This window comes from Callorhinus ursinus, unplaced genomic scaffold (assembly GCF_003265705.2).
Source record: "Callorhinus ursinus isolate GAN/ISIS: 27379988/994484 unplaced genomic scaffold, GSC_fseal_2.0 scaffold59, whole genome shotgun sequence".
NCBI classification, from domain to species: domain Eukaryota; kingdom Metazoa; phylum Chordata; class Mammalia; order Carnivora; family Otariidae; genus Callorhinus; species Callorhinus ursinus.
The window spans coordinates 4894767-4908972 of record NW_027397121.1 but is presented as its reverse complement, the minus strand read 5'-3'; the positions used below and the strand labels follow the sequence as shown (position 1 = coordinate 4908972).

At 37.6% G+C, this 14206-nt stretch overlaps 1 long non-coding RNA gene across 1 annotated transcript in view; it reads left to right on the top strand.

The window, feature by feature from the left end:
* LOC141371188 (uncharacterized) overlaps window positions 1–14206 on the top strand; it is a 47465-nt gene that overhangs the window by 13751 nt on the left and 19508 nt on the right. The window lies entirely within an intron of this gene.

Sequence of the window (14206 nt, the reverse complement as noted above, 5' to 3'; positions counted from 1 at the left end):
CCCATGATGAGTTTGTGAACCATGAGGGAAGTGAGACTAGAAGATGCCCAAACAAGTCAGATAATAGTAACGACAGTGGCCGCTGATGTTGAGATGATTGTCAAACTGTAATTAATAATTTGGATGGCAGTATTTCTCTTTGCTTGTAAACTCCATTACTGAGTTGCTTAAGTACAGTCTATAGAATTTCAGTACAGTTAATTTTTCAAGGAAAATCTGAAACCTAAATTGCAGATTTAAAAGGTAGTGTATGGGGCAGCTGGGTGGCTCAGTCGTTAAGCGTCTGCCTTCGGCTCAGGTCATGATCCCAGGGTCCTGGGATCGAGCCCCGCATCGGGCTCCCTGCTCAGGCAGGAAGCCTGCTTCTCCCTCTCCCGCTCCCCCTGCTTGTGTTCCTGCTCTCATTATCTCTCTCTCTCTGTCAAATAAATAAATAAAATCTTAAAAAAGAAAGGTACTGCATAGTCATTGTATCTGTAAATAAGTTTACTTAGCACATTTTTGTCGCTTAGAATAGTATGCAATACTACTTGAGTGAGCTATTTTGGAAGTAATACCGAGTTCTAGGGTTTGCTTCTTAGTATTGAATTGAATTTACAGTTCTGTCCTAGATATTTTTCACTAAAGTTGTTGAATCCATTCTTGTGTGTTTTTGTTAATGTGCTCAAAACCACTGCTGGGTGCTTCTCAGTTTCCTAACTTGCTGCTGCAAAATGTTATTTTACATCCTTATGGCTATTGCCAAGGCTACAAAAGAGAAAAGCTGTATTTGTATATAACACTAACTCTATCACTGCTAATGTATGTTCCTACTTAATGGGCCTTGTAATGGCTGTTCTTTTGTACCAGTGAAGTATGTTTGGTGTTCCTGTAAAAAGCAGAAACCAACCAACCCACCCAAACTAAAATTCTTTCCCGATGCTCCCAGCAGAGGGCGACTTAGAGTCCTGCCTCATGCTTTGCCCAGCAGCAATTTCAAACAGGGGATCAGAGTATTTAGCATTACAGTCCTTCGGTTATATGCTGTCTTCTCCTTCTGCCTATGATTTCCTCCAGAGCAGAAAGTCATCTGTAAAAACCCAGACAAGCATAAGGCTCAGCAATTGGCAAGCACTCAAATGTTCCTTAAGTGAAAAAAATCTGGAGATAAACTACTGACATCACTGGTTGGCCCAGGACAACTTGCCCTGAGACTGGAGGAGCAGACATGACCCAAGGCTTCCTAAAAAAGAGAGTCAGAGAATGGTTATGGTCATAGTGTCTGTCTACTGGCTGGTAGTTTCTTAAGCTTATTAAATCGGAAGAAAGGGCGCTAGAAACAAACTTGCAGACCTGGGAGCTGCCTGGAGGGCTGGGGCCAGATGTGGGCAGCCAGCAGCACTTCCCAGGTTGTTTATCAATCAGCCAACCTGAGAACAAGAAATGCATGTTAGCATGGGTTATTCTCTTTTAGATTTAATCAAAGTACTCCCTAATTTGCTGAAATTTTAGAAAGTTCTATAACTTTGGGAGGGGAGAATCCTTTCATTACCATGAGAACGACCATGCTCTCTAGTAAAGCAAAGGAAGCACCCCGGAATGTTAACAGAATTTGTCTCTAGGGAGTAGAAGTCCAAAGGATTTTTTCCCCTGCTTTTCAGTATTTTGTAGATTTTTGTTTAAAAGTAAGTATTATATGGGGGCACCTGGGTGGCTCAGTCATTGAGTGTCTGCCTTCGGCTCAGGTCATGATCCCAGGGCCCTGGGATCGAGCCCCACATTGGGCTCCCTGCTTGGTGGGAAGACTGCTTCTCCCTCTCCCACTCCCCCTGCTTGTGTTCTCTCTCTTGCTGTGTCTCTCTCTGTCAAATAAATAAAGAAAATCTTTTAAAAAATAAAATAAAAGTAAGTATTATGCTTATAATGAAAAACTTTATTTTAACAAACTTCTATCATGAGCTCAAAAAAGTCTCCATCTGCAGATTTATAAAATAACAGAAATTAATTAAAGCACAGGGCTCCTTTGACTATGTTAAATCCAATATTCAGAGCATTGGGTATATTTAGAAAGACTTTGTCTCATATTAGGGGGAAAATAGCCCTAGACTAAATGCTGCTCTGGTCTCACCTAACAAAGCATAAATAAGTAATACTTAAAGTGATCAAAATGTTTCTGAGTCATTTAACCACACCCCAGAACAAAGCTCAAGGATATTTAGAGGAATACAATTACATCTCATGCCCCAAAAGGTAAAATTTACAATATCTAACATGATTAGTCCACTATCCAATAAAAGTTAATTCGTATGCAAAGAGGCAGAAAAATATGACCCTTAATGAGAAGGAAAATCAACCAACTGACACCAAACCAGAAAGTACCTTGATTGGATTAGTAGAAAAGAACACAAAAACAACTATAACTATATTCAGTATGCTTAAGACACTAGAGGAAATATTAAATATGTTAAGTAGAGATGTGGAAGATATGAAAAAGACCAACACTGAAATTCTAGAAAAGAAAACAACAATATCTGAGATGAAAAAATTTGCTGTATGGGATTAACAGCTGAGTAAACAACACTGTAGAAGAAAAAAAAAAAACTGTGAACCCAAAGATATAACTACAGAAGCTATCCAAAATGAAACACAGAAAGAAAGAATAAAGAAAATAAATAGAAAAGGGGAAAACCAAAACCAGAGATCCAGAGTATCAGTTTGTTATAGGATGGCTTCAAGTGGACTAATAACATATGTTAGTGGAATTCCTGGAGAAGAAGGGAGAGGGACAGTAAATATTTGAAGAAGAATGGCCAAAATTTTATAAATTTGATGAAAACTATAAACCAAAAGATCCCTGAAGCTCAATGAACCACAAACAGACAAAAACATGAAGAAAACTACACCAGGGGTGCCTGGCTGGCTCAGTTGGTGGAACATGTGACTCTTGATCTCTGGGATATGAGTTCAAGCCCACAGTGGGTGTAGAGATTACTTAAAAATAAAATCTTAAAAAGAAAAAGAACATAAAAACTATTCCAAAGCACATTATAATCAAATTGCTTAAAACCAGCAAAAACGAACAAATTCTTAATAAAACAAAGCAAAAATAAAAGTTCTGGTAGTCCTTGAAAACAAACAAACAAAAGAACAAATCTTTTTTTTTTTTAATTTTTTATTGTTATGTTAATCACCATATATTACATCATTAGTTTTTGATGCAGTGTTCCATGATTCATTGTTTGTTCATAACACCCAGTGCACCATGCAAAACGTGCCCTCCTCAATACCCATCACCAGGCTAACCCATCCCCCCACCCCCCTACCCTCTAGAACCCTCAGTTTGTTTTTCAGAGTCCATCATCTCTCATGGTTCGTCTCCCCCTCTGACATACTCCCCTTTTCTTCCTCTCCTGTTATCTTCTTCTTTTCCTTTTTTCTTAAAATATGTTGCGTTATTTGTTTCAGAGGTACAGATCTGTGATTCAACAGTCTTGCACAATTCACAGCGCTCACCGTAGCACATACCCTGCCCAATGTCTATCACCCAGCCATCCCATCCCTCCCACCCCCAACCACTCCAGTAACACTCAGTTTGTTTCCTGAGATTAAGAATTCCTCATATCAGTGAGGTCATGTGATACATGTCTTTCTCTGATTGACTTATTTCACTCAGCATAACACCCTCCAGTTCCATCCACGTCGTTGCAAATGGCAAGATCTCATTCCTTTTGATGGCTGCATAATATTCCATTGTGTATATATACCACATCTTCTTTATCCATTCATCTGTCGATGGGCATCTTGGCTAAAAGAACAAATCTTAAAAGCAGTGGGAGATAAAGACACATAATACAGGGAAACAAGGAAAAGATGACAGCAGATTTCTCTTTAGAAACCATGCAGGACACAAGAGAGTGGAACAACCTCTTCAAAATACTGTCAAACCTAGGTTCTACTTAGTGACACTGTCTTTCAACAACAAAGATGAAATACAGACTTCTTCGGACATAAAAAATCTGAAAGACCTGCACGACAAGAAGTGTTCAAGGAAATCCTTCTAGCAGAAGAAAAACAATTCCAGGTGGAAATATGGATCTATACCTAGGAATGAAGAGCAAAAGAATGCAATGTGGGTAAATGGTAAAAATTTTTTTTTCTTATTTAAATCTTCTTAAAGATAAGTGACTGTTTAAAGTAAAAATAATAGCAATATATTTGGGGGCTTCTAACATACATGGAAGTAAAATGCATGAAGGCTGGAAGGGAAGATATGGAAGTATATAGTTGTAAGGTTCTTATAGATGAAGTCACAGTATTACTTGAAGGTAGACTGTGATAAGTTAAATATGCATGCTATAAACCCTACAGCAACCTCTAAAACAACCCAACAAAGAGTTGTAGCTAACAACCCAACAAAAAGGATAAAATTGAATCAATAAAAATATTCACTTAATCCAGAAGAAAGCAGAAAAAAAGGAAAAATGGGAGAAAAAAAAGAACAAATGATACAAATAAAAACAAATAGCAAGATGATAGACTCAAACCTAACCATATCAATAATCACATTAAATGCAAATAGTCTAGATATCCCAAATAAAGATGTGAGATTTTCAGGCAGAGAAAAGAACAAGACCAAATTATATGCCACTGACAAGAAATCCACTTTAAATTTAAATATACAAATATGTTAAAAATAAAAGGATAGAGAAAAGATTTACCATGGTAACACTATTCTAAAGAAAGCTGTAATGGCAATAATAATATTAGACAAAGTAAATTACAGAGCAAAAAAATATCACCAGGCACAAAGAGTGCCATTTCATAAGGAATGAACGGGTCCATTCACCAAGAAGACATAACAAACAAAGCTAAATATTAAGCCCCTAAGAACAGAGTGTCAAAATACATGTTAAACAAAATTAACAGAATGCAGAGAAATAGAATAATTATAGTCAGAATTTTCTTTTTCTTTTTTTAAAGATTTTATTTATATTACTTTAAGTAATCTCTACATCCAATGTGGGGCTTGAACTTACAACTCTGAGATCAAGAGTCAAATGCTCTTCCAACTGAGCCAGCCAGGTGCCCCAGTAGTTGGAGTTTTCAATACCCCTCTCTTAATATTGATAGAACAAGTGGACAGGAAATCAGGAATGATTTAGAAGATTTGAACAACACCATCAACCAACTTGACCTTATTGACATTTATAAAATAGTCTTCCCAACAACAGCAGAATACACATTCTTTTTAAGTGCACTTGGACCATTTGCCAAGATGGACTTTTTTGTATCATAGAACAAGTCTCAAAGAATTTTAAAGGAATCAAAACGTGCAAAGTATATTCTCTCAGCACAAAGGAATTAAGTTAGAAATAAACAAAAGTATCTAGAAAATCCCCCAAATATCTGGAAACTAAATAACATACTTCTAAATAATCCAGGGTCAAAGGAGAAATCAAGAGTGAAATCCAACAGTATTTTGAACTGAATAAAAACATATTAAAATTTGTGGAAAGTCACAAAAGCAATATGCAGATGGAAATTTATAGCATTCTAACACCAGTATTAAAAAGAAGAAAGGTCTCAAGTCAATGACCTCAGCTTCCACATTAAGAATCTAATAAAAGAAGGGCAAATGAAACCCCAAATAAGCAAAGAAAAGAAATAAAGATCAGAGTAGAAATCAATGAAATAAAAAACAGAAAAACCAGAGCAAATCAATAAAACTAAAAGATACATGAATATAAAATAAGCATATGAAAGAATTTTCAACATTATTGGTCATTAGAGAAAAGCAAATTGAAAGCACAGTGAGATGTAACTAGATAGCTATTAGAAAGTTTTAAATTAAAAAGACTGAACAAAACTAGTGTTGATGTAGGGAGCAACTGAATTCTCATACACTGCTGTTGGAAATATAAAATAGTACAAACATTTTGGAAAATTCTTAAAATGTTAATCACACACTTACCATATGACTCAGCCATTCTATTCCTAGGGGAAGTGAAACTATATGTTCATACAAAGACTTCTGCATTATTGTTTATAGTAACCTTATTTGTAATAGCCCCAGTTGGAAACAACTCATGTCCATAAGCAGAAGAATGGATAAACAGAATGTGAGTTATCTGTACAATGGAAAACTAACAATAAAAAGAGATGAATCCTTGGTTCATGCGGCAACATGATGAATCTTAAAGTAATTATGCTGAGTGAAAGAAGCCAGCTCACCCACCTTGCCAGAAAAAGCACATATTGTATTATTCCATTTAGGCAAAAGTCCAGAAAATGAGAACCAGTGCATGGTGACAGCAGTTCAGTGGTTGTCTGGGAGTGGAGACTTGGTAGGGGAGGGCCAGGAACATGGGCTTACAAATGGGCACAAGGAAGTTTTTTGGGGTGACCAATATGCGTATCCTGATTGTGGTGATGATTTCATGGGTGTATATATAGGTCAAAACATCAAATTGGGCACTTAAAAAATGTGTCATTTATTGTATGTCAGTTACGGCTCAATAAAGCTGTTTAAAATAAAAACTGACCTGAAGTCCAGCACAAAAAAAAATTTAGTCAAACAAAAAAACCCTCCTTCAGAACAGTATTTGATATTAGAAATCTCCAAGATAGTTTTTTTAAAAAAAGAAAGTTGTCCAACATATTTAATTACCATTTGGGCAAGAAAAGGGGAACATAAGACTGTATGTTCAAATATTCATACTTACACCTATTTGCATAAAAAAATAGCCATACTTGCTGTTTTTGCATAAAGACATATTAGAAGGACCTGGAAGCACACAAAAGAAAGTAATAATAGTGGTTATCTGGGTGGGGTAAGGAAAAAGGATTTTGGGAATGGGAGTGTGGAACAGGGCTAGGAGCAAGATTTTTCGCTGACTTAACTTTTTGAGTAGTTCTTATTTTTTGAATGATGTAACTATTTTTACTATTTTATTTTTTTAAAAACAATAGCCCTAGATTGTAGTTTTATTTTTTTTAATTTTTAAAAAGATTTTATTTGAGAGAGAGTGAGAGAGCGAGCATGAGCCGGGTTAGGTTCAGGGGGAGAGGAAGAGGGAGAAGCAGACTCCCCACTGAGCAGGCAGCCTAAGGTGGGGCTCTATTCCAGGACCCTGAGATCATGGCCCGAGCTGAAGGCAGACACCTAACTGACTGAGCCACCCAGGTGCCCCTGTTTTTACTACCTTAAAATTAAACAGCAAAGTAGAACTCAGTTCAGGCTTAGCTCCCACAAGGACAGTTTTTCTAACCATGGATCTTGGTCAAGTTAGTGAGTCATGAAATAAATGTGATGGGTCATGACCATTAAAACACACATACACTCAGGGAAATAGAACAGAAAATATTGAAGAGTATCAGGTAACAGGAGGGAAAGTATTATCTCTTGGAACTTTTGTCTCAGTTCTATGTGTGTATGTGTATTGTGTTGTGATATAAAATATGGGCTACAGCCAAAAGAATGGGAATCTGGAAAACCTGGTCTCTCTCCTCCTTCCTCCCTCTGTATCTACTCCTTTCTATTTTTTTAAAGTTTTGGTTTGTACATATCACATTGTAGTGTTGTAATTTATTATTCTATTCATTCTCATTCAGATTAAAAATACTTTGAGGGCAAGGACTATCTTGAATGTTTGATCCATGCATGCATGGATGAATAAGAGAAAAAAAGATTGGGTATATGAATGAATAAATAAGCTTAACATCCTGAGTAAACATATTCTGAGCACCTACCGTATGCTGGGAACGTGAGATTTACGCAAGAAAAGAATAGCAAAACTCAAGATTTTTCTTGGTGTCCCACTCACATATTGGTTGTTTAAAAAATGTTTTTCTCCTTTCTTTTCTCTTTTCCTTTTCCCCTCCTTTTCAATTGAGTCCCTCCCCCCCATTTTTCCCTTTACTGGTTTGAAAATTACATACTTTAGTTTAGTGGTTACCCTTAAAATATTGCTGTACATATTTAATCTGAAATATGGTGTTAACCACTATCTCTATCCTCTTCCTGAAAAATACAAGGACTTCAGACTCCTTTCTGTGCTGAGAGAAATGTGTCAAAAATCTCCAACTGTGCTCTGACATTTGCCTATTTCTCCTCTTATTTTTGTCATTTTGCTTTATATATTTTATTTATTTATTTATTTTAAGGTTTTATCTATTTACTTGTCAAAGAGAGAGAGCATGCACAAGCAGGGGGAGCGGCAGGCAGAGGGAGAGGCAGGCTTCCCACTGAGCAGGGAGCCCGATGCGGGGCTCGATCCCAGGACCCTGGGATCATGACCTGAGCTGAAGGCAGATGCTTAACCAACTGAGCCACCCACGCGTCCCATATTTTGTTTATTTTTAATTTTATTTTTTTTAATTTTTTTTTAAGATTTTTATTTATTTATTGAGAGAGAGAGAATGGTAGAGAGAGAGCATGAAAGGGAGGAAGGTCAGAGGGAGAAGCAGACTCCCTGCTGAGCAGGGAGCCTGATGCGGGACTCGATCCCGGGACTCCAGGATCATGACCTGAGCCGAAGGCAGTCGCTCAACCAACTGAGCCACCCAGGCACCCTATTTTTAATTTTATTTTTAAGTAAACTCTACATCCAAAGTGGGGCATGAACTCACAATCTGGAGATCAAGAGTCACATGCTCTACCGACTTGAGCCAGCTTTATGTATTTTGAAACTGTTATTTAGTGCGCACAAAATTAGGATTGTTATGTTGTTCTGTTTGTTGACCCTTTCATCTTTCATCACTGTGCAATGACCCCCTTTAAACTTTAGGAATACTTTCTGTTTTATACTCTACTTTCTCCGATATTAACATTGTCACCCCAGCTTTCTTTTGGTTATTATTTGCTTGTTATGTTTTTTTGACCCTTCTACTGTGTACATATTTGCATATTTATATTTACAGTGTGTCTCTCATAAATATATATATATAGTTGGGTTTTTTAAAGTATCCATTCAAAAAAGTCTGTATCTTAATTAGAATACTTAGTTTATTTAGTTTATGGATATAGTTGAGTTTGACTACCACTGTGGTATTTCTTTTCTACTTGTCCCATACATTCTTTGTTTTCTTATTCCAGTGATCCTTTGGATTAATCAAGTATTTTTATTATTTCATTTCTCGTCTCTATTAATTTTTTAAAAGATTTATTATTATTATTTTTTTTTAGAGAGAGAGAGTGCTCAAGAGAATGTGAGAGTGGGGAGGGGCAGAGGGGGAGGGAAAGAATCCTCAAGCAGACTCCCAGCTGAGCACAGAGCCTGACGTGAGGCTCAATCCCAGCACCCTGAGATTATGACCTGAGCAGAAACCAAGAGTCAGACACCCAACTAACTGAGCCACCCAGATGCCCCTCTTCTCTATGAATTTTTAATTATATCTTTTTTGTATTATTATTTTAATAGTTTCCTGGACATAATAATATGCATCTTCAACTTATTATAATCTACCTTAAATTAGTTCTTTACCACTTTGTGAACAGCTTACCTCCATTTGCCATCTTGTCTTTTGTATTTTTGTAGTTATATAGCATACTTTTACATGTGATAAACTGAACGTGATATAGTTATTATTGCTTTAAACAATCACAAGCAATATTCTTTTATATGTATCCACATATATAGCCCTTCCAATGCTCTTCATTCCTTTTTATAGTTCTGAGCTTCCCCCTGCAGTAATTTTCCCTCAGCCTAAAGAACTTTCTCTTTTCTCTCTTTTTTAAGATTTTATTTTTAACTAATCTCTACACCCAACATGGGGTTTGGAACTCATGACCCCGAGATCAAGAGTTGCATACTCTACCAACTGAGCCAGCCAGGTGCCCCAGCCTCAAGAACTTTATTTTTTGTAGAGTGAAGGTAATGAATTGTCTCAATTTATTCTTCTAATAAAATCTTTATTTCATCTTCATTTTTGGAGGATATTTTCACTGGGAACAGAATTTTAGGTCTGCAGATTTTTCATTTCTTTCAAAACTTAAAAGAGGTCATCCTTTGGTCTTCTGGCTTTCCATAGGTTCTGTTAAAAAGTCAGCAGTAAATGTAATTGTTGTTACTGCTACAACTCTGTGTCTTTTTTCTCTGGCTGCTTTTAAGGTTTTCTGTTCATCTTTGGTTTTCAGCAATTTGACTATGATACGCCTGTGCTTGGTTTTCTTTCTATTTTGTTCAGAGTTTGCTGAACTTCTTGAATCTTTTAAGTTGTTATCTTTCATGTTTGGGCAAATTCTGAGTCATTACATCTTCAAATGTTCCTTCTCCATTCTCTTCTCTCTTTCTTGGACTACTATACACATATATTGGGCCATGTGACTACGTGTTACATGTCTGCAATGTTTGCTTCTGTTTTTCTCCATGTACTTCAACTTGAATATCTTGTGTTTACTATCTTTGAGTGATATAGTCCTATCTTGCGCTATGTCCAGTCTGTTGTTAAACATGTCCCATGAGTGTTCATTTTCCAGTCCTAGAATGTCCATTTCATTCTTTTACTATCAATTATAATTCTCTTTTGAGAAATGGGTGGCTCATTCGGTTAAGCGTCTGCCTTTGGCTCAGGTCGTGATCCTGGGGACCTGCTCAGCGGGGAGTCTGCTTCTCCCTCTGCTCCTCCCCCTGCTCATGCTCTCTCTCATCTCTCACTCATACGCTCTCTCACTCTCAAATAAATAAATAAAATCTTTAAAATATATATATAATTCTCTTTTGAAATTACTCATTTTTTTCATTCATTTTGCCCATCTTTTACTCCACTTTCTTAGATTATTTGTAATAGTTATTTTGAAGTCTTTCACCACTAACTATGACAATTGGATCATCTGTGGGACTGCTTCTATTGTATACTTTATTTTCTTCCTTTTTTTTTTTCTTATGTATGCTCCACAACCAGCATGGAGCCTAATGAGGGACTTGAACTCATGACCCTAAGATCAAGACCTGAGCTGAGATCAAAAGTCAGATGCTTAACTAACTGAGCTACCCAGGCACCCCTATACTTTTTTTCCCCTTGTCAGACTTTTTTTCTGCCTCTTCAAATGCCTTGTGGTTTTTAAAAAATGTATGCTGAAGGTCGTGCAAAAAAGAGACTGAAGTCAATGTTATTTCTTCCCACATAAGATACATACTTCTTATTAGGCAAAAAACTGAGGACTGATCATCCTAACTGTATTAGAAATTGAGCTGTGTTATGGCTTTAGCTAGACTCAGTCCACCTCTGGCTTCAGATGTCTCAAGGGCAAGATCTTTTGTATGCTTATTAAAGGCCACTTCCTCTAATGACTTTGTTTTCTAGACAAAGGTACTATGAGACTTGGTAGATTTCATTTTGCCTTTGCAGGCCAATCCCTAGTCCTCTGAGTGGCCCTGGCACTCAGCCAATGTCTCAAAGAGGAAACCAGTCAACTTGCCATAACCACTTAAGTGGCCATCAAAAGTTTCATTAGTTTTGTTTTTTCTTGGCAGAGCCCCTCTGCCTAAGGAAAGCTTGATTCCAGATTCTGCAAATAACCCTTAAGAAAAAAATGGCCAATAATCTCAACTTACCTAAGAAGGAGTCTTTTCTCTCTTAACTTTGAGTTCTTTTACTCTTCTTGGCTTCTACAACTTTCTAGTATGTTTTGAACTATTTCATAATTCGTTCATTTTTTTTTTAAAGATTTTATTTATTTGACAGAGAGAGACAGTGAGAGAGGGAACACAAGCAGGGGGAGTGGGAGAGGGAGAAGCAGGCTCCTCGCTGTGCAGGGAGCCCAACGCTGGGCTCGATCTCAGGACCCCGGGATCATGACCTAAGCTGAAGGCAGATACTTAATGACTGAGCCACCCAGGTGCCCCTCATTTTTTTCTTGATACTGAGGGAGGGATGCTCTGTCACTTCTCACTACATTTGACTCTGAAGCAGAAGTTTTCTCATATTCTTTTCCAGTTAGTTCAAATCAAGATCGGAACAAGGTCCACACATTCCATCCTTAAGACTCTGAATTTATAGATTTTTCCATCCTTCTTTGTTTTTGTTTTTCAATTTATTTGTTGAAGAAACTGGCTTATTTGTCCCGTTGAGTTTTTTGGATTCCACTGATTGACTCTACTTAGTATCATTTAACAGATTCCTCTGCCCCCTCTATTTCCTATAATCTGGCAGTTAGATCTGCAGTATTGATAATATTCAGGTTTAATTTTTTTGGCAAGATCATTTCATAGGTTGTACTGTGTATTTCCTCTTTTGTTATATAATTTCTATGTATTCTTTTTTCCAAAAAAAGTATTTTCAAAAGATATTTGAGAGGGGGGAGGGGCAAAGAGAGAGAGACAAGCAGACTCTGTGCTGCGCGTGGAGCACATCTCAGGGCTCAATCCCACAACCCATGAGACCATGACCTGAACTGAAACCAAGAGTCAGATGCCCAGCTGACTGAGCCACACAAGCGCCTCTCAAAAAAACTTTTTAATTGAAGTATAGTTGACAATTCCTACATATTTATGCCCAGCTCAATTGTCATTTCTTCTCAGTAGTTTTCCCTGATCTGCATTCTTTCTAGCCCCTCCTGCCATCTCTATTTCCATAGTACTTTACCTCTCATCATCACCTTTTCATTTAGGAGTCCATGACACTCCCTCCCACAATGCCTGTTTGTAGTTTGGAAGCTCCTTGAGGGCAAAAATCATACTTTATTCATCCTTTTATCCTCAAGCCATGGTCTCCCATCTATTTGGGCAGCTATAACAAGATACCACAGGCTGCCAGCTTATAAACAACAGAAATTTATTTCTCCCAGTTCCGGAGGCTGGGAAGTCCAAGGTCAGAGTGCTGGCAGATTTGGTGTCTGGTGAGAACCCACCTCCTGATTCATAGATGGTCCTCTTCTTGCTGTGGAAGGGAGGTGGTGGTGGAAAGTAGGAGGGATCTCTCTGAGGCCTCTTTTATAAGGACACTAATCCCATCAATAATTATAAGGGTGATCTAATCACCTCCCAATGGTCCCACCTTCTAATACCACCACCTTAGGGGTTAAGATTTAAACATACAATTTTGGAGGGATTCATTCAGAACATAACATTCTACTCCTGCCCTCCAAAATTCCTGTCCTTCTCATATGTCATCAACTCAAAGTCTAAGTCCAAAGTCTCATCTAAATATCATCTAAATCAGATATGGGTGAGACTTCCTGTTACAATTCATTGGGCTTTGTGATATTTAACATATTTAGACACAGCTACCTAAGGTTACCTATTTGTCAAGGTGGCAGGGACAGACTATTTTGACCAGTTTCTTTTCCAGACCTACTTTTCTGCAGGTCTAGTGATTCCACTTAGTTCTGCACATTTAAAAATCATACCCCAAACCCCATTTACTGTAGATCATAAGCTGCTTTGAGGTATTTTTTTTCAGTAGTGGAGAAAACTTTGTTCTAAGACACTTAAACTTTCAGATCCAGTCTGTACTGGTTTTTCAGTCTTTAGCATTTTTCTCTGGTCTCTCCTTGGAAGATAAAAGCTGCAACGATGGGGGTGCTTGGGTGGCTCAGTCGTTAAGTGTCTGCCTTCAGCTCAGGTCATGAACCCAGGGTCCTGGGATTGAGTCCTGCATCGGGCTCTCTGCTCAGCGGGAAGCCTGCTTCTCCCTCTCCCACTCCCCTTGCTTGTGTTCCTGCTCTCGCTATCTCTCTGTCAAATAAATAAATAAAATCTTAAAAAAAAAAAAGCTGCAATGATGATCATGCTATGAAAAGTGAGCTAAGCAACCCAAACCATAGTATTTTATAAGGTTTGAAATGTCTTAGAATTGCAGGTGATTTGCATTTTGGAAGAAGACTCAGCCTTTGAATTGTTACTCAGTTTACATTTTCTTTAATGCTGTACTATTTACAATCAGTTAACCATTTTTATTTATCTTACTACTTTGGGAAAGGATGGATTTGAAAGACAGACTGTAATCCAAGCATCTCATTGGGTCCTTCTGAGGTCATGTACCGAAGGCAAGATTTGGCTAAGTTGCAGTTGCAGCAGAAAGGACCAGAGTCTAAACTCTACCACTTGCTGCCCAAGTATCAGAAGCCACTGATTCCAAGTTTAAAGACCTTCCTCTGATGGAAATGTGACAATACAAGGCAGCTGGTGTGAGAGGGCGGCAGCCCACAGAAACCGGGCTCTCCATGTACTTTCTTGCTCCTGTTTTAAGTGTGAAGTATTTTCTTGGTTTTGACAAATTTCTATGT